The sequence below is a fragment of the Mus pahari genome, chromosome 5, assembly GCF_900095145.1.
Source record: "Mus pahari chromosome 5, PAHARI_EIJ_v1.1, whole genome shotgun sequence".
NCBI lineage: Eukaryota > Metazoa > Chordata > Mammalia > Rodentia > Muridae > Mus > Mus pahari.
Window position 1 is genome coordinate 73,671,026 of NC_034594.1, and position 21,322 is coordinate 73,692,347.

A 21,322-nucleotide genomic window follows, 5' to 3' on the forward strand; every position below is an offset into this window, starting at 1 on the left:
TAGTTAAGGAACACATCTCCGTCTAGTTAAGGAACACATCTCCGTCTAGTGGAAGTTAAGGAACTCATCTCCGTCTAGTTAAGGAACTCATCTCCGTCTAGTTAAGGAACTCATCTCCGTCTAGTGGCTTAATGTCAAAGCTTCTGATTTCCAAACAGCAAACCAACTGATGACTTGATGGAGGTTTGAGTAGATTCTCATTTTTTATGGTCATTTTTAGCTTATGATTCCTCAGCAATGGAGAAATAATGATTACATTACACTCCTCAGAGTGCTTTATAGCAATTTATCTACTGGCTTTTGATTAGTAAAGTTAAATGAAGCAAATAATTCTTCAGTCTACCCTGAGCTAAAATTGATCTCATACAACTAAACCATAGAGCCTGTCTTGTTGTTTTTGTTGTGCTTTTGCTGTTGTTGTTGTTGTTGTTGACATCTCCTGAGTCTTTTCATGACATAAAATGGCACTATTTCATTCTCATCGAAACTATGCTCGAATTGTGCATCTGAGAGTAAGGGGCTTGGAGAATCCTGAGGAAGAAGGAGAGGGAGGATTATAGGAGAGTGAGAGGTCAAGGACACCACAAGAAAACCCACAGAGTACACTAACCTGGTCTTATAGAGGCTCACAGAGACTGAATTTACAATCAGGGATCCCAAATGGGTCTGACCTAGCCCTCTTTATATATGCTATGATTTTGTAGCTTGGTGCTTGCTAGAAGAAGTGGGGGCTGTCTCTGACTTTGGGGTGTACTTTTGGGACCCCTTTTTCTCCTACTTGGTGGCCTCATCCAGCATCCAGCCTTAACAGGAGGAGAACAATCTAGCCTTACTGCAACCTGAAATGCCACATTTGGTTGGCATCTCTAGGAGGCCTGCCCTTTTCTGAAGGGAAACAGAGGAGGGATGGAAAGAATTAGAAGAAAGGGGCTGGTCAGAATGTAATATATGAGAGAAGAGTACATTCAAACAATTAAAAATGAGTTAGAGTGCTCCTGCATATTTCTCTTGCTTTGGTTAAGGGAGGGTTCTGAGGCTCAGCAGTCTGAGGAAACTGATGCATCTGGAAGTGGTGTGTATGTGTGCACCCACGCTGAATTGCAATGTGTAATGGATCCAAACTCAACTCAATTTCAGAACTTTTGTATTAGTGCTAGAAGCCTTTGCCTATGCATGCACAGGACAGAAATAAATGAAAGGACAAATTGGCCAAAGCTAACTGACTGAACCCATCCCTCCAGAGCTGATTATTTTCGTACCACGCAGAGTGCAGACATGGTGTCATCATCTATTTCACATCCAGAAGGTCACAAATCTCACAAATTGATACTTTGGCCTACATCTTGAAATGCATGCTTCAATTTGAGATGCATCAATTGCTGGGCATCCTATCCCATAATTCCTGGGAGAAGGAGAATGAAAAATGAGCAAAGGAGGGAACATCACATTCATGAAATTTAAATGTATGTTTAAGGCATTCCACTGAAAATCCCAGTATCCTTCCTTCATGAGTCAAGTCTTCCATCACAAAATACCCAGTTTTCCTCTATGAATCTAGAGATTTTAAACTTTATCATTTACCTAAATAAAACATCCAAGTATTTTGGGAGTCAGAACCTTTTCAAAGACAAAAGGTTCCAGCCAATGCCTATACATCCCTTTTATGTTAATCCCCAGCCACCATCAGTGCAATGAAGTCACACGCTCACATCTATTATCTATTTCCTATTATAGTCTCTAGCATTAATTAATGCCTCTTTATAACATCTTTGTTTATTAGTTGTAGCTATCATCTATTCAATCTATCCTCATTTATGTGAATGGAAATAATAATTCTCTTATATTTGCTTTATACTCACCCACATATCATGTTTTTTCCTCAGTCTCCATTCTCATATGATTTATATCATCAAGGGGTACAAAGCCAAGAAATGCAATTACGTTTCTTTATCTGCCAACCGTTGTGGTGGTATTTTATGGCTTGCTTTTATTGACATGTTTTTCCATTTGTTTACTTGTTTGTTTTAACCTAGAACTCTTTGTCCTCTGTGTAAACATAAAAACATGGGTTGGGAAAATGTTCTTGAAACCAATCCTCTCCTAACCAAAAACAAACAAACAAACAAACAAACAAGAGCTCTCTACAAAGGGAGAAGAGAGTGAAAACCATTTTATTAGTAAACAAACACTAAACCAGACTGTGGTGTGCATCATTGCCCAGTTCCCTAAAGACAATCTACAGATGGAAGAATCCTCAGTCTCTTATGTAGCCAAGCAGAGTAGCAATAACTATTTCTCAAAGAAGCAGCACCACATAGACCATGAGAATTTTTACTACTAAACCAGAGCCATCATCTGCATTAGTTAAGTGGAATAAATTCACAGGAAAATGTATACTCTTATCTTTACAACTCGAGGCACTGCTAGCAACAGGCTCCTGACCAATTTGGGCTTCTCATAAGAACAAGTGAAATGGCGCCAGTGGTTTGAATAGGAGTGGCCCCATAGACTCATATGTTTAAATATTTAGTCTTTAGAGAGTGGAGCTAATTAACAATGATTAGGTATGGCCTTGTTGGAGGAAGTGTGTCACTTGGGGTGGGCTTTAGGTTTTCAAATGCTCAAGCCAAGCAAGACCCATGTCTCTCTCTTCCTGCTACCTGTGGATCATATGTAGAACTCTCAACTACGTCTCCAGCACTATCTCTGCCTGTGTACATCCATGGTTCCCACCCTGACTAGTCTTTGGTCCATGACTATAATGAACTAAACTTCTGAAACTATAAGCTAGCCCCAAATAACTATTTTCTTTTATAAGAATTGCTGTGGTTGGGCTGGAGAGATGGTTCAGTGGTTAAGAGCACTGACTGCTCTTCCAGAGGTCCTAAGTTCAAATCCTGACAACCTCATGGTGGCTCACCACCGTCTGTAATGTGGTCTGATGCCCTCTTCTGGTGTGTCTGAAGATAGCTACAGTGTACTTATATACATAAAATAAGTAAATAAATATTAAAAATAAAGAATTGCTGTGGTCATGGTGTCTCTTTACAGCAGTAGAACAATGACCAAGATAATGGCTCTCTCTGTCCTAATATATTACTTCAAAGAGATGGTTTGCATGGTTTTGAGGGGGGAAAAGATCACTGGATTCACTTATCTAGCTTGTCAAAGATACATATCTTTGGAAAAGATAATTTCAAATTTTCTAAAAGGAAATCTTCTAAAAGAAGAGAGAAGACAAAAATTTTCCATTGTTTCAACACTAGCATTTGTTGTTTTGAATTTTTGTTTGTCCTATTATATCCTAGTATGCAGCTACAAATTCACAGGGACCTTCAGCGTTTAGAAGTCTTTTAGGAAAAGAGAGCACTGAGTTCTACTGTGTTATAAAAACTACCAGCTTTCCTTACATTTAATTGCTCTCTTCCTTTAGGTGATATTAGGTGAATCATTGTCCATAGAGTTTGGTACTTAGAAATTTCTTTTCAAAAAAAGGAAGGAAGGAAGGAAGGAAGGAAGGAAGGAAGGAAGGAAGAAAGAAAGAAAGAAAGAAAGAAAGAAAGAAAGAAAGAAAGAAAGAAAGAAAGAAGNGGAAGGAAGGAAGGAAGGAAGGAAGGAAGGAAGAAAGAAAGAAAGAAAGAAAGAAAGAAAGAAAGAAAGAAAGAAAGAAAGAAAGAAGAAAGAAAAAGAAAGAAATTTTTGAACTGTGTTTGTTGAAACACACCTGTAATTTCAGCAGGCAAGAGGCTGTGGTGAGATTATTACAACCAGTCTGAGATACTTCGCAAACTGAAAGCTAATGGGGGCTACATAGCAAACTGAAAGTCAGTGTGGGCTACATAGAAAGGCACTGTTATACCCATCCCAGAATGAATGAAGATATTCCAAAGAAAAAAAAAATCTGTGTTCCTCCTTCTGGTATTGAGGTAACGAACCCCAAGAAACTACATGGTTCTTATCTCCATGAGTCTCATTCTATTGACAGTGATTTTTTTTTTTTAGATCAACAGAATCTTACTGGGGTCTTGCTGACCCTAACTCAGGGAGTTAAGGCAACAGACCATCAACAGGCACCAAAACTACCTCAAAACAGTAAATCCCAAATTGGTTGTCTAATGCCAGGGATACAGAAATTTGGATAAAAAGTGAGCAGACCAAAGATGGGAGTTATTAAGAAAAAATGATAAAGAGGTATAGATAGCTCTGGCCCTCTACTTAAACCTGAACTTCATGTCAAGACAGTGAAGACAGATTTGGGGTGGGGCTGCAGGGCCTCTTTGTTCCTCTTCTTAACATGGCCACATTGAATAAACCTTTTCCGGTTTTCACTAGTATTGCTTTGTTTAATTAGTCTGACAAAGGTGGAGGATGAGCTTAAGTAGTCAGTGCTATAAACACTCTGGCACATCTGTCTCATAAATAAATTAAAATAATTAATAAATCATAGCAATTAGTTCTAAAAATCAACTTGGGACAAGAAAACAGGATGGGTTCATCATGTATGATCCCAACGTTTGGGAAGTTGCAGAAGATCCACCAGGAACAGGTATTGGGGGCTGTGACCATTTAAGAACAAAAGAAATGGACCTTGGTTTGTATTTAGGTAAGCACAGTATAATGACTCATCAATATACAATATATCAAATAAAACCATATGGGAACATCTAACATCAATGGAATCTGTGTGTGGTATCATCTAAAATAACTATGAAACTTTGGGGAGTAAATCCTTATTTTGTACTAGTTTAATTAATAAATAGAAATAGCAATCCTTTTGTGTGTCTATGTGAGCTGATCACTGAACTCATGAACCAGAGCCTAATCTCTGCAGTGATGCTCTACTGTCCAGGACAATAGTTATCTCTGCAGTGATGCTCTACTGTCCAGGACAATAGTTATCTCTGCAGTGATGCTCTACTATCCAGGACAATAGTTATCTCTGCAGTGATGCTCTACTGTCCAGGACTATAGTTAAGTCATTAAGTCTGTGCCTCACTTCTTCATAACTTCCGCATAAAAAGGCAGTTGCTTCCTCTCAGCTTCTCCAAGTTAACTGGCTATAAACTGAGAGGTGGCTGAATCTAACAGAATCTTCTTTTTCTAGGAGCAGAAACACAGACTCGGAGCAGCGCCAAATTTCTTTTCATTTTCTCATATGAGTGCCTGTGTCCAGTGCTGTATTATCATAAAAATTAAGAAGATTATTATTGATACTTATATGTATATGTCATTGGATTAATTACAAAGAAAGACCTTCTACTCACATAGAAACATCCACCCAACAAAGGGACATAAGATGCATGCGAAGCAATTCACTGAAACATGAGAGAACACTCTGACAACTCATGCATTTATCAACTAAATAGTTATTAATACATACACCTAGCTGTGAGGTGGCTGACAGAGAGGATATGTCGCTGGAAAATTCCTGTCTTCAGTTAGATAATCACAGCCTGCTTCATCTCCATTCATTGAGGTTTCATGTATATGGATTGTGTAGCTGCAATGTAGCTAATTATCCAAGTCATAAAAGGAAAAAGATAAGGGAAGAAACAGGGGGAAACAAAACGGAGTTAACCTGTGTGCCATTCTGGCTTAATTCATGAACCATTGTCAGTGAAGGTCATTCTCTGCACTGGAGTAAAACACAATAGCAATGCAATTTCCTTAATCTCCCATATGATTTTCTTCCACGCATTACATTTCCATCCCTCATTTCTTTTGTCTCATTTCATGTCTTCTATTATACTGTCTTTAAATGCTTACTCCCTGATCTCGCTCATATTGGCCCACATTCAAACCATTTACTGCAGGTAATTAGCTTCAGTGTGTCTGAGCCTTGTTATCGCTGTCTTCTCCTTTCACAGCGGGTCTTTTATGACTACCATTCCGAGTATCAGAATTTAAAAGCGTAAAAACAGGATCAGTGTCTGTTGAGAACACTGTGGCTTTTTTTTTTTTTTCAACCACTAGTAACTAATTGCTCTGTTTGGTCTGCCTGATTTAAGCCACAAATCCATTGGCAGATGGGCTGTTTAATTAAAAATATAATACAAGAAGCCAGACAAAAATTTAAGAAGGGCTCTTGTATCACTGAGGTCCTGAATCCTAACACAAATATCAAGTGATCACAGGGAATATTGAATAAAACCTGCGTAGAGAAGCTTGCAGACCAACTAATCCAAGTCAAGGAACTTGTGTGTCTGTAAACCACAGGAGCTTTGATACTTCCCTCAGCATGGCAGTAGGTAGAAGAGCTTCTTTCTGATCCTTCTCACTTGTCTCCCTCATCTGTGTCTTGCTTCAGAGAGTTTGTCGTTACACATTGACACGCTGCTCCTTTAAACTGTAGAGTCAATGGAGACCGAGAAGGGATGCCTGCCTTCAAGGCTCCAGTGTTATCCAACTGCGGAGCCATCTAGGAGGTTCTCACCCCTGTTGGTCGTCCCCATGAGACATCAGTGGCAAACCTCAGTAAATCTCATTGCAACCTGTAAAGCAACCTTCCGTCCTGGAAGCGTGAGAAACTACTTTTCCATGTGATAAAATCAGGCCAGTACATTGTTCTACAATGTAAACGTACTTTCTGCAAATGGCCACACCTTTGTCTCATCAGAGCTGAGTTCAAGCTATGCTCTGTCGTCCCTTCCTGATTGCAATGGCTTGGCACACAGTTCTCATTTCCCATTTAATTTTGATAGCTTCCGCTCCGGTACTCCTGTGACTGATAAGATTATAAAGCATATTGAAAACCATCAGTTTTGCTTCATAGCTTTTCTCAAGACTGGCTCTGGGTATCAGCAGGGTATGGTACAGCTGGAGAATAAGAATTCAAGGATATAAACACCACTATTTTCAGTTTAGATCACCGGGTGGTTAGTTTTTATATTATTGAATTATCATATATTCATGAAGTAAATACTGTTTGAAAACAAACGTTATCCCAAGTAAGAACTAAAGTTCCTAGGGGAAAAAAAAAAAAAAAAAAAAAGCCACACCTTGTCAAAGATTCTATTACGCTTTGAATGAGAGTGTTCCCCATCAGCACAAAAGTCTGAATACTTAGCTCCCAGTTAGGGGATCTGTTCTGATACACTTTGGAGGATGGCCTTGATGGAAGAAGGATATCACTGGCAGTGAGCTTTGAGGCGTCAAAAGCTTTGTGCTCAGCCCCATTTCACCTTCTGCTTTCTGACTGCAGCTTATGATGTGAGCGCTCACCTTGCTACTGCTGCTGCTGCTGCTGCTGCTGCTGCTGCTGCTGCTGCTGCTGCTGCTGCTGCTGCTGCTGCTGCTGCCTCCATGCCGCCCTCTGCCATGCTTCCCCCAAGTAAAGGTAGTGGATTCAATTCGGTTCTAGAACTGTTGGTCTGTGTACTGGAAGCTATCTGCAGAGACCGCTGGCCTAGCCTGGTGGGAGGGTTCAAGCAAAGGGGACAAGCAGGGAGGGGGAAGTGTGCCTCTGCCAGCCCCGCTGCCCCAGTAGCTGCTGTTGCTCCTGGAGGTTGCTCTGACTACCCTGAGCTGAGCAGAGCTGTGCTGGTGGAGGGGATTACAGGAAAGCTTCCGGAGATGAGTTCTCTGGCTTGGCAGGGTTACAGCTCTTCTGGCAGATGTTCTCAGAAAAGGGACAGAGGACCCTCACACACCTTTATCCCTTCAGGATAGGATCTTATATACAATTTGTGGCAGGCTGGAGTATGACAGTAAGTGCTTCCTGTTGGCTTGGTCTAAGACATTAAGGATGCCTCATCTTCCTGTCGAGGGGCTTGGGGGTCCTGCCCCTACGTGAATGATGACTACAAATCTCTCTGTAGGGGCTGTGGCTAAGTAACAGCAGGCAAAGCTCCTACCATCCCTTCAGGGCTTCTAGCCTTAGCTCCACCTTGCCAGGCTTCCTCTCACTGTCCACTGCCCCTTGTAGAACCTTAAGCCCAGATAAGCCCTTCCTTTTCTATGTTATGGTGTTCTACCATGGCAACAGAAAAGAAGACTAAGACAAATCCTGTTTTTTTTTTTCCTTTTTTGTTTTTTGTTTGTTTGTTTGTTTTGTTTCTAAATATGATTTTTCTGTGTATCTCTAGCTATCCTGGAACTTGATCTGTAAACCAGACTGGCCTGGAACTCACAGAGATCTGTCTGAGGACTGGAATTAAAAGCCTGTGCAACCACCAGCTAGAGAATACAGTCCTATTAGGATGACTGGGGAGAGTTAAAATGGGAAGATCCAGGGCCTACTTATCTTGTGCTGTCTTCATCCCTCTTAAAAACTCTTTATTGTCTAACTCTGTTGACCTAACATCCATGGGATGAGCTCCTTGAAATTCATCAACTTAATAGACACTAGCTTCCACCAGCCCAAATACTAACATCATCAGATTCCATTTGCAACCTATAACATAGGTTTCCTATAACCCACCTACTTGATGAACTCACCAATATATTTTTAAATGCCTTGATTTATGAATTTCATTAGTTTTGTAATTACAAACACTTCATTCAACTGCTAAGTCACTGGAATGTGTTATATTCGTTTTAGTGGAAGAGATTAAAATGAATTCCCTATCATTCTTTCTTTTTTCTTCAATTGTTTCTTAGAAATAAATGTAAGCTGATAGAGAATTTTCTATAATCTAGACCTGCAACTCAGTTTGTTCTACAATAACAGAATGGGAAAAAAAATTTCAAAAACAAATTCATCTATTATCCTTTAATTTAAATTACCGCCATTAGATGTTATATTTGATGGCGATTTATAAAGCCTATTGTTTATTTAGTGATTGTGGATGGATTAAGAATACATTGTTAATATGGATCCAGTAGGTAAAGACACTTTCCACCAAGTCTGAAGACCTGTGTTTGGTCCCCAGGAAACCACAGAGTGGAGGAAAAGAATCAACTCCTACATGTTGTCATCCTATAACCCCTCCCCCACATAATGTTAACTAAATAAGTTAAATTATACATTATTAGGAAGCTTGAATCCAAAGTTAGAAAACTGGGTCAGCTAGGTTCTGCCACTGATCAAAATAGAGAAAGTAAAAACTTGTAGACTAGCTTGGCAGCCTCAGGGGTTGATGAGGAGCTCAGCTCTGGCCAACCAAGTTAATAATGACTACAATTTTATCCAAGGGAGATGATGAGTGGAAGAGATGAGCAGACAGCTTCCCCATGTGATCGGGTGGAAAGGAAGCATGAAGGCAAGTGGAAGAGTCCTCTAGTGAAATTAGAACCTTGAACTCGTTAAAGCCAAGAGGTCGGGAGAAGATGGGTTCCTGATTTCTGGAAGTGGACATAGCTCCACCCAAGGCACCTGGAGGAAGTGGACATAGCTCCACTCAAGGCAGCTGGAGGACAGGGCTGTCTGTGCAGGTGGATTGTGATTAAGCATTGCTTTGTGGCATCATGTTAACCCACCACTCTTCATGTCACAGCTGTCAATTGTCTCCCACGTCGGTTCTGATAACAGTTTGAACACTGTGCATTGTATCTCTTCATGAGTACTGGCTGCAAAGAGGTGATGTGTATTCTATATCTCAGTGTGCCTACAGTACTGTTCCTGGCTTCACATGTACAAGCCTGGGTCCTGGCACCACTAAGAAGCTAGGCCCTACCACCCATGCCTACCTGATGAGACAAATGGTAGTGAAGAGCAGAGAAAGTCATTTTTTTTTCTGCAATGCCACACTGAGCAAAGGTTGGTCTGGTGCTGCTATATATTCAACTACTAAATTCTGTACGCCAAAATCTGGTTGCCCCAAGATAAGCAATTTCTTATGTATACCAGCTTCTGTTGTGTAAACCTTGCTCCCCAAGTTAGTCAATAAAAGGCTAAAGTCTCTGATTGGGTGGTAGAAAGAGGAAGGTGGGACTTTCTGAGAGGGGGAAAGGGACTCTGGGAAGGAAAAGAAAAAAAAAGAATGCCCTTTTCCCAAAAGACATGAAAAGAGATGGACATAACCACAAGTCTGTAAGGTATAGCTAGCCACATGGCTGGATGGGCTAGGTGGTCAGGTTAACTTCGATGAGTTAGTGAGAGTCTCCCCAGCTAGGGCCTAAGTGTTGAAATATTAAAAAGACTCTGTGTGAGGAACTAATTAGTCAAGGAATAACTGTCACCATATTAATTTCCAGTATTAATTAACATATACAGAATATTAGCAATCAGTTTTACACAAAGAAACAAATAAAGCAATGACCCTCAAGTTTGTCTTTTGGACACTGTCATGAGGTCAGATTTACACAAGGCAAAAGGAATGTTTAACTCTGCTACTGTGGTCAAGGTGTGGTCCCACAAACCACACACTACTCTCCTGGATGTGGACTGCCCTACAAAGTGTTCTAATCAGTTGTCTGAACTCCATGCCATCTCTTTCTGGTAACAAGATCCTTCTCTGGCTATAACCATGCTGTCTTTCATTTCCCCTTTCCTCCAAGTATAAGCCTCCGTGGAAAATTCTGAGTCCTTGGGGTCTGTTGTCTCGCTAGTCTGGTATCAGGAGGGACTCAAACATGTACATGCCTTTCACTTTTTTAGACTATCTTACTTTCTGCCAGATCTCTTAAAGGGTGTAGCTAGGGTATTATGATGAAAGAAGCAGGCGGGAATAACTAGGCAAGGCTTCCAATGGAGAGATTAGGACACAAAACGCAGTCACAAAACCTTATCCCCTGCCTACAGGATGTGCAGGGGTTGAAGATGGAGCAGAAATTAAGGGAAGGAGCACCTAATGACTAGCCCAGCCTGTGTCATCCAGTAAGAGGGAAGTGACCCCTAACACTATTAATGAGATTCTGCTAGACTTGCAGATCAGACCCTAGCATAAGTGTCATCTGAGGGGCTTTATCCAGCAACTGATGAATGATAATACAGAGACCCAAATATTAAGTAGAATGTGGGGAGTCCTATGAAGAAGGAGAGGGAGGATTGAGGGAGCCAGAAGGTTTAAGGACACCACAAGAAAATAGAGAGGGAGCCAACTAACCTGGGCCAATGGAGGCTCAAAGAGACTGAAGTACCATTGACAGAACAAAAATAGTATGGACCTAGGTCCTCTGCATATATGTTGTGGTTGTGCAGCTATGTCTTCATGCGGGACTCCTAAAGCAAGAGTTTCTGACAACATTGCCTGCCTTTGAATCTCTTTCCCCCCAACTGAGCTGCCTTGTTTGGCCTCAGTAGAAAAGGAAGTTCCTAGACATGATGAGGCTTGATTTGACAGAGTTGATTGATGCCCACAGGAGACCTCCCCTTTCCTTGGGAGAAAAGGAGAAGGGGAAGGTTAGAGGGGAGGGGATGGGAAAGAGAGGAGCTGGGAGGAGAAGTGGGAGGGACAGCTGTGACTGTGATGTAAAGTGAACATATAATTTAGTGAATACAAAAATCATAAATAAATAAATAAATAAATAATAAAAGACAAACATCTAACATTCACTATTGGGGGGTCCTCTAGACAAAAACCTGTAAAGTTAAAACAACGACAACAAAAATGCCATTCTATTTTTAAAATAGAAAAGAAGACAAAATAATAAAAGCTAAATTCACAAAATAATTGTTTAAATTACTGTCTTCTCTTTGAACTTCAATGTTTCCAATTATTTGCAAGGAGAGAAAATAATTCTACTAAAATGAGATAAGGGATGACAATAATGGTGGTGAGAAAAATCAAAAGTAAAATTTTTATAAAAGGGGCTGAACTATCCAATCATGAAACAGCACTAGAGGCTAGGTTTGCTAGTTCACAGCTGTGGTCCAAGCATTGAGAATGAGATATGAGTCCAGGAGTTCCAGGTCAGCCCTGAGCCACTTGGTATGTGACGATCCTGTCACAAAACAGCAAAACAACCAGAGAACAGAAAACAGGTTTAGAAAGGTGACCTGCTACCACAGTAATAAATACAATTCTCCCACCTTGTGGTCAAATAAAATATTGCAATCCTGTAAAATAGAATTTAACTTTTTTGCTCTTAAAATGCTAATTTTTTCATGATTTGTGCCTCAAACTTGCCTACTAAAATATAATTTCTGAGCTGCAAAAATCGTATATCTAAAAGTGTTTTCATTTTAGTCTAAAATATTGCTCTTTTCTTATGCTAGTGACAAAGCCTGGATTTGTGACCTAGACTCAACTTCTAACTTGGCTCCCTTTTCCTGTCATTATCTTATAAAATCCAATACGTGGATCATATTCCCTAGTATTTTGTAGATGTGCAATAGCTGAAGAAGAGTAAAAAGACTGGACGTATTATGAGAGCATGGTTAATAGGAAGAAGGGGAGACTCTTACCTTGAGCATGGCTAATGCATCACATCAACTGAGAAGCAATTACCCAGCACAACAAAAATTTGCTGTGGAGGTTGCCAACACAGAGGCAAGTTCCCTTCAAATACATGTCTTTTACATTAAAACGGCAATGACTTCTCTTGGACTCCACTTCCAGATGTTTTCTGGGTTAAGCTGCAGTGATTTTCCTCAACTCTCGTGATCTAGAGTGTTACCTTAGCAACTGTAATCCTGTCAGGTATACCCAGTCATCACCCTGTGATCGTATTAAATATTATTTAAATTTGAACTAAATATTCAATTACAATTATAATTATCTTTTTGAAGAAAATTCCAAAATCCTATACATGTCTCTGGTTGTAGTTGTTTTTGTGTTTTGTTTTGTTTTTCAAGACAGCGTTCCTCTGTGTAGCGCTCAATCTCCTGGAACTCTCTCTACTGTAAACCAGGCTAGCCTTAGGTCGAACCCAGAGATCTACCTGCCTCTGCTTCCTGCGTGCTGAGATTACAGGCATGCCTGACTCTAAAGGGCTTGACTCTAGGAAAGACAACGAAGTTCAATCCTTCTCTGAGTTCTTTATTGTATGAATGGTACAGAGACAGACATGCTTAGCATGTGTCAGGATGCATCACGGTGGCCACTGTCTTTAGCATCCACAGCATGATCATGCTGAATCTATCCCGCCTCCATATTAGAATTTCTCACGTTGTCATCAACATATGATTCCATATGCTCAGTGCCCCCATCCCCATAGCTCTCCATGGAATATCCCGTCCTGTTATATTCATATTCTTACTGAAGTGGCTTATTAAATGCAGAAAAAAAAAAAAAAAAAAAGGAATTTACCAAGTGGCATCCTGTAATGATTTTTCTACTTCGGTGAAAAGGACTGGTGACATTTAACAAAAAACCCCTTTCGTCCTTTTACTTCCCAGCTTCTTGAGACCTCTTCTCCCACCCCTCTGTCTCACCCCCAAAGGTGTCCGCATTTTAAAATGAAGCCCCTGTTAAAACCACAGACCTCAGGAAATTGCTCCAATCTTTTCTCCTCTTTCCCTTTACAAATTATTTTTTTTTTATATTCTCTTAAATAAAGAGCTTAGAAATAAAATAATAATAATAATGTTTACAAATAAACAAAGAACTTTAAAACAAATACCGTTTGTGTTGGTCCACATTCATAACTATTGTGAGGCACACTTAGCCTTAGTTCCGCTGGTTGAGCACAATATCATACAGCCCTGTCCACACCTCCTGAGAGCTCGGGCCTACAAATTAAGACAGGCTTCCTTATAGACAGAATTTCTTACACACACCTGTGAATATGTGAATTAAAAAAACAGCCTGTGGCCAATGAGCTAAGGCAGGAAATAGGAGGTGGAACACTGGCAGGAAGAGAGAGGATTCTGGGAAATGGGGAGTGATGTGAAGATTCGCCTGGGGAACGGAGGTCAGAAGTATGGGAGCTGAGCAGAGGTAACCAACCACACAGAGAAACTACAGTAAAGCGGAGATCTGGCATGGAGAGGCAAGGAGTCAGACTTAAACCAGCAGGAAGCTGAACTCAGAATAAAGAGGAGATTCTCCCCGGACCTGAGCGCATGAAACTGAGGAGAGGTAACTAACCATGTGGAAGACGGAATAGATTAAATGGGTTAAATAAGTTACAAGCTAGTCGGGAATGAGCCGAAGATTGTGACCTAAGTATTTACTAATAAACAATTAGTCTCAAGTCGTCATGCCTGGAGCGGGGGCTGGGAGGAGAGCTTGGTATGTATTTCTTTTACATTTCCTACATGAATTTTGTCTCTTGCTATATGCAGAGTATCTTCTCTTTTGCTTTTGTTTGTTTGTTTTGAGAAAGGGTTTTACTTAGCCTAAAACTTATTGTGTAACCAAACCTAACCACAAGCTTCCGACCTTCGTACCTTGAAATACAATTTAAATTTTCCATGAGCAGGTGAAGAGAGGGGGAAGGGAATGGGAAGAGAGGGGGAGCAAGAGATCAAGAGGTGAGAGAGAGAAGGGGGCAAGCAGCCCCAGTGGGTCAGGCCTCCCCTGCTATTGCCAGGTAGCTGTGGGGTGGCGTTTAGACAGAATGCTGACACATTCAACTTACATTGTGTGGCTATGAGTTCTTATCTCATGAATTCAAGGAAAGAATTACACAGCCCACACATGGGAAGTGTGAGCATTTAGGAAGGAATTTATTACAGGTTCATAGGTAGGACTTTGAGATAGAAAACAGAGTGCCTGCTTGTGCAGCAGGAGATGATGTCTGGAGTGGGCACAACTAGGCTGCTAGTGTGGGACTAGCAAGAAACTGGATTGTGATACGGGGAGAACTGGTCAGTCCAGTTGGCTCACCAATATGTTGTTCGTGAATCTTTCCATCCTACAACTGGGACTCCAGTATACACTGGAGACTCTAGGAAAACATTTCTGGCATTCCCGAACTCAGTCCACAGTAGAACAAAGACCAGGATCGGAATCATTACCTCTCCACAGACAATTCCAGCATTCCTAGGTAAAGGCAAAAACCAGACTTGCTCAGAGGATTCATTCATTCATTCATTCATTCATTCACGGTCCGGCCTACATTTCCCTTATTTTTACCACTTCTTTTTTAGGTTACTTTTATCAGAATAAAACATAAGAAAGGTAACCGGCCACTATATACTATATGAGAATTTTTTTCCTAGCTCTTTGTACTTTTTTCATGAACTAGTTAAAATTGTGTCTATTTTCATTGTCTTTCTTTTCTTCTTCTTATAATAGTGAAGGCAAATTCTTTCAGCCTTTATCTGCATGTATCTTTACCCCACCGAAACATTTGGTTCATACATTTGCTGAACATAGATTCCATGAACTGTTTCTTCCTCTTAGTGCGTTGTTTCTTCACTAGCTTCTGTCCCCAGATATTTTTGGATATGAAAATTCAGTTATTTCTTATATTGTTTTCCTTCTCTGTGTGTGGTAATTGAGTTTGCATTTACTGATTTTTAATTTTCGTCTTGGCCTCTCAATAACTTGAAGGTAGTATGTCAGGTTAAGAATCTTTTTGTTCATCAAGAGTTTGGTGGTCTTCTTGCTCATATAACCTAAACTTTCCAACACATTATGGAAGTCTCTCAGCCAATTTTCTTGTTTTGCTGTTGCTCTTGTTTGATTTTTGTAGGCCTAGATATTTTTAACCCTATTTTAAAATTATTATTCCTTAATCATTTTTACAGTCCACTCATTACCCCCCACCTGGTCTGCCCTCCAATTGTTCCTCATCCCATACCTCCTCCCCCTTTTACAAGAAGCTGTTTCCACCCCGACCGCCATACCATTAGACTTCCCCACTCCCTGGGGCTTCAAGTCCCTTGACAGCTAAGTACATCTTCTCTCACTGAGGCCAGACCAGGCAATACTCTGCTGTATGTGTGTTGGGAGCCACAAATCAGCTGGAATATGCTGCCTGGTTGGTGGCTCGGTGTCTGAGAGATCTCAGGGGTCCAGGTTAATTGAGACTGCTGGTCCTCCTAGAGGGTGCCCCTCCTCCTCAGCTTCTTCCAGCTTTTCCTTAATTCAACCTACTTTTAATAAGAGTTCTCAAACACTCAATACCTCTTTCTAGTCCACTGCCCAAAGGAAGGGGAGAAAAGATGATAAATAGGGCGTGGAGATGTGGACCTGTTTAGAAGCAGTTTCTTGAGACGATTCCATTCTCTGTAAGGATACCAGCGCTCCATCCAGTACAGTAGTGCCAGGTTATCAAACAGAAATCAGCAGCAGTGCCATGATCTAGCAGAAACCTCCAGGCCTCCCCCAATCGGCGTGAGTCAGCGGCAGGGACCAGGACCTGCCAGGACAACAAGAGAAGTTCTCTGCTCTGCCTCTCTCAACGAAGTGAAGATCAGTGACGATCTTCCAAGACTTGAGACCAAGGAAGCATTGCAAAGCTAGCTATACAAGTGCAAACATCACGTGTCTTCCCACAGATCTTGCCTCAAGAAAAACAGCAAGTGAGTCTCTATCGCCTGACTCATCCACTTGAGATTTGTTTGTTTGTTTGTTTGTTTTATTTTAATTTGAAAAAATGTTCTAAGTATCCCAGACTAGCCTAAAACAAGGATACTCACATTAATATGGACTCTGCTAGCAGCATCAACATGGCTTCAGGCTTCTGCACAGACCAGGAGCATGGATCTTGGGCTCCATCACAGCCTGGACCTCAGCATGGACCATGGACACCAACATGGCCTCCAGTATTGTTACAGCCACCCTGGACTTTGGAAAGGGTAAACTGCAGAAACTGAACTATTCCTCATCTCAGACCTCTGTCTTTGCCTAGAGACAGGAGGATCTCAGGGCCCTGTAGGTTTGTCTGGGGTGGTGAGGCGGGGATGTTCTATCTCTTTGCAAGCTCCAGGCTGCAGCACAAAGCCCCACTTTGTAAAGACAACTTTGAGCATCTCCAGTTCTGCCTCTCTTCACTGCACACATGCCAATGTTCTTCCATCTTTCCGACTTCTTCATCGTACTTTTTTACGTCGCTCATTGCAGTGGCACTTCTGCCACTTGCCGTCCCCCACCATGCCATTTCTAGTGCCTGCTTATTTTGATTAAACGATGGTAATTCTGGAATCTAACTTGTTTTTTCTAGAGTCTTCTCCTCCCCCATGCTATCACCTCTGATAATGGCTAGCCATAAGTGGTGCTTATTCATTCATCACCTGATAATCTCTGATCCTGCCATTCAAGTTCCTTAATTATTGCTAGCAACAACCAACCAGGAATCAAAACAGGGAAAGTTCAGTTCTTTTCCCCCTTTCTATCCTATAACTACCCCAGCCAAAAAGCTGCAGGCTCTGATTACACTAGACATTTCAGCTCCATGGGTCTTTCCAGAATGTAGCTTTTGCATCATTGAGCGGCTTGTTTTTTATCTAACTTTCCTCCCCATTCACCTTACATTTCTTAATACCAAAATTCCTTTGTTCATTTTTAAATTCTGCAACTCAATGGTGTTTCTTCATCAGTGAATTTTTACAAAACATTGTGCAGATATACCTTTCTCTAATTATGAAAATTGTTTTTTTTTTAATCTGCTTGAGCACATTTATGTGAGCTGTGTTGAAGTCTTTGCGTATTAAGGCTTCCTCTGTAACAATTCCTATCGATTCCTTTCCAGAGTTTAAGTGGGTAATGATTTTGTGCAGCTCTTACTGATGTAGATATTTTGTTAACACAGATATATTGTAGGGGAGCTTGAGTTGATTTTCCCCCATGAGGGAGACTGCATTTCCCTGTTAGGTTTCTAGCTAAGCTGCTGGTATCTTCTTTCCATCCGTATCACAAACTCAGGGTGAAAGCAAGACTGGTCACTGAGTAACTAGGAAAATGCCCAGGGCCTCTGGTTGTAACTTATTTACTCCAAAACAAGTCAGAGTTTCCCCCGTCAAAACTGCTGATGTTTACTTGATGCCCACTCCCACAGAACTACTATGGTGAAAAGAATGGTAGCACACCAAGTCTAAATGCATAGAGATTACATTTTCCCTACAGAAAGTTGAGAGACAGAGACAGAGAGAGTCAGAGAGAGACAGAGACAGAGACAGAGACAGAGACAGAGACAGAGAAAGGAGAGAGGAGAGAGAGGGGGGAAAGAGAAAGGATGAGAGGAGAGAGAGAAGAGAGAGAGAATGCATCTAACCTATTGTGCAGTTTTGTTTTGTTTCCAGCATTGATACATTTGCTTTCTTCCATTTTGCCAAGTTTTGTGGTATAACCACATTTAAGAGAGGAATTGATGAGCTTCTTATACTATCATCTCAAATGTTTGGCTCAGTAAATTAGATTCCTCTATAGTATATGATTGTAACACTGATGTGAACCTATACATTATGTATAGTAGACAGAATTCCACGAAATTTTCATTCTCTGGACTATTTCGTGAAATTTCCATAGATATGGTGTTGTGGGAGTAAGTAAATGAAACTAGTCCATGAATATTACAACACGGAGTCCATCCTGGAGTGCATAGGTTTGTCAAATGGCAGGCATCCTTAAACACAGAAAATGTCAGCCTGCCAAGCCATAAAGATGCACTTAGAGAAGACAATAGCTATCGCTGGAGTTAATAGGCTCACAGCCTGAACCCTAACAATCTGCTACTAAGCAGGTCTGTCCACTCATGGCCAGTAAATCAGCCGATTAAACAAGTAATTGTGGAAAGTGGGGAAGGGAGATTTATTCTATGGGACTAGATTGAAAGTGAGAGAAAACAGGAAAAATAATCTCCAATCTCCCACATGTTAACTTGAGGTAGCGTTCTGTTTAAATAGAGAACATAGAGTTAAGAATACTTAAACAGAAATAATGAAGGTTTCTACTCAGCCTGTCACCATTGTCTGAGCTCCAGTCTGCAAGGTCTGAGACCAGTTCTAAATCTTTCCTGAAGATAAGGAGGCCATTGGCTGCCCTGGAAGGCTCAGCCTTTTCATCTTCCTTCTCCCAGAAGGTGCTACCTGGAGAAATGCCAATCTTTTATAGTCCATTTTTAATTAGTCTAATTACCAAGGAAAGGAACATAATTTTCATTATTTCCAGAGCAGTTACAAGGGAATAATCAGATATTGAGTACTGGCAGGGATCATTGGGCTTGGTTCCCTAGACCTGTAATCTCAGCATTTAGCTAGCCGATGGAGGACTAAGCTGGTATTCTGTTGGTTTTGAACTAGAGGGAGGTGCATGAGTCAAAAAGTGTGGATAGTCTCCAGGGCTCAAGAATATTAGCATCGAATGATAGCCCTTAGAGTCAAGACCCTTTAACAGCCTTTTTCTTTTAGAAATCAGCCCTTGCCACCCGTAGGCCATTCCTAGAAAGAATGTGCAGCCCCTGCTTTGGAAGTTAGAGCACACCCATCTCTATGGAAGTTGGCAGGGGATGGAGATAAGGGGAACCTCGACTTTCCCTACGTAACTACAAGAGAAAAAGTATGACCCTACCTAGTTCCTTGCAACAGTGGGCTACGTGCTAAATAGTTATATACCAGTGTGACACAATCTAAAGTTACCTGAGAGGAGAGGGCCTAAAATTGAGAAAAATGTCTCCATAAATTTTCTCTAGGGTATGGTAAATGCATCTTTTTTTCTTTTCTTCTTTTATAAGTGTCATCTCTGAGGTTTAATGCTCCCATTTGCTAACCTAGACCTAGGCCTGGAAGCTTCTAGCCTCTGTACAACCTTATCTAGGCCTGGAATGTTTCAGCCTATGAGGCTAGCTGCTGAGTAAGTTCCCCTCGCCTAGTTCTTTCCCTCCTCTGGCTGGCTCATTCAACTCAGCTGTTCTGTATCAAAGGCCTCTCTCCAAGCTGTCTGGTTCAATCTGCCCCAACCCCTTCTCTCTGCCTCTCCTGAATTTCTCTGCTGGACCTCAAACTAATTGTGGCAATCTTTTCTAATCTCTACATTCTCTAGCTCGCTCTGTTTTCATCTAGCTTGTTCTCTTTTCAACCTGTTTCTGTAAAACTCTGTAGGTAAAACTGCTTCCTTTCTCTTCCCTCCCTCTCCCCACTGCTCTCCTAAGTAACTTCCCTTTCCCCTTTCTTCTGGTAAGAGCTGAGCATAGCCTACTCTGTCAAATCGTTCTCTGATTGGTCACTTTGTCTGCCAATCAATTAGTCATCACTTTCAGACATGGATGCTTCCTTCTAAAAACTAACTTTACCTCAATTGATTGAGATTAAAGTTGTTTTGGTTTTTTTTGTTTTGGTTTGGTTTGGTTTGGTTTTGGTTTTTGTTCTTGTTTTTGTTTTTTGTTTCTTTAGTAACCACAATCTCAAGGTTCACACTGTGATCAAGTATTCTACAACAAGGCACTTTTCTAGTTAGTGATTGATGGTGGAGGTGCCAGCCCATGGTAGGTGTTGCCATCCCTGGCTGGGGTTCCTGGTTTCTATAAGAAGGCACACTGAGCAAAGTTAGCAGCACTCACTCCTTCATGGCATCTGCATCCACTCTTGGCTCCTGTTTTTTTGCCCTGCCTGAGTTCCTGCCCTGACTGGTTTTGATAATGAACTATTATGTGGAATCATATGCTGAGTAAACAAATTTCTCCCCAGTTGTTTTGGCCATAGTGTTTTTTCACAGAACTAGTAACCCTAGCTAAGACAGACTTAATTATCCAATTAAGTTACATGGTATGGAATTTTACTCAAGGCCCCAAACATAATAAAGTCATATTTCACCCTTGATCAAGTGATTTCTTTGTAGATTCTCTCTCTTTCTCTCTGTCTCTGTCTCTGTCTCTGTCTCTCTCTCTTCAACTCTTTTAGGCTCTCCTTGTATTGTCCTTTTGGCTATCTTTCATATTCGTTTACTTTAATCATGTCTTCTAAAGAAGATCCTCTCCCTGTAGGGTTCCACGATGTTGTCACTGGTGTGATAAGTCACTGCTAAGGCTCTCCCATGTCAAGTCTCAACTGTACAACCACTTCTTGTCAGGATGTTCTCTATCCTAGTAAAGTTCATTCTGAAGGGAATTGGTTTTAGCTTTCTTTTCCTTTTCTTTTATGAATACTTTGGAAACAAGGTATTGAATTGGTTGTTATATCTGCCTTTTATTTTAATCGCATGTTTTCATAGATATATTGTTCACTCTATTCCCTTCCCTCAAATTCTCCCAGATCCTACCCACTTCCCTACGCACCCAATTCTACCCCTCTCTTTTTCTCAGTTAAAAAAAAAAATTTAAACACACACACACATACATACACACACACACACACACACACACACACACACACACACACACACACCAGAATTAGAAAGCAAAATATACAAGCAAAAGATCTTAACTTCCTTTTCTCTTTGTTACAACAGTAGCCAGCAAGAAAGCAGAATGCGCAGATCTTATTTCTGACTGGACTTCTCAACCACACCCCTGTAAGATATAAATCAATTGTAGTATGACAGGACTTTAAGTTTGTTATGCCAATGATAGCAAAACTAAAACTCAAATATAGAAAAAGAATGTGATATGAATAATG

General features: G+C 40.9%; 1 pseudogene; it reads right to left on the reverse strand.

Moving 5' to 3' along the window:
- The window catches only part of LOC110321968, a 14,093-nt pseudogene extending 7,675 nt beyond the window's left edge, over nt 1-6,418 (reverse strand).
- Between the last annotated feature and the right edge of the window lie 14,904 nt (nt 6,419-21,322).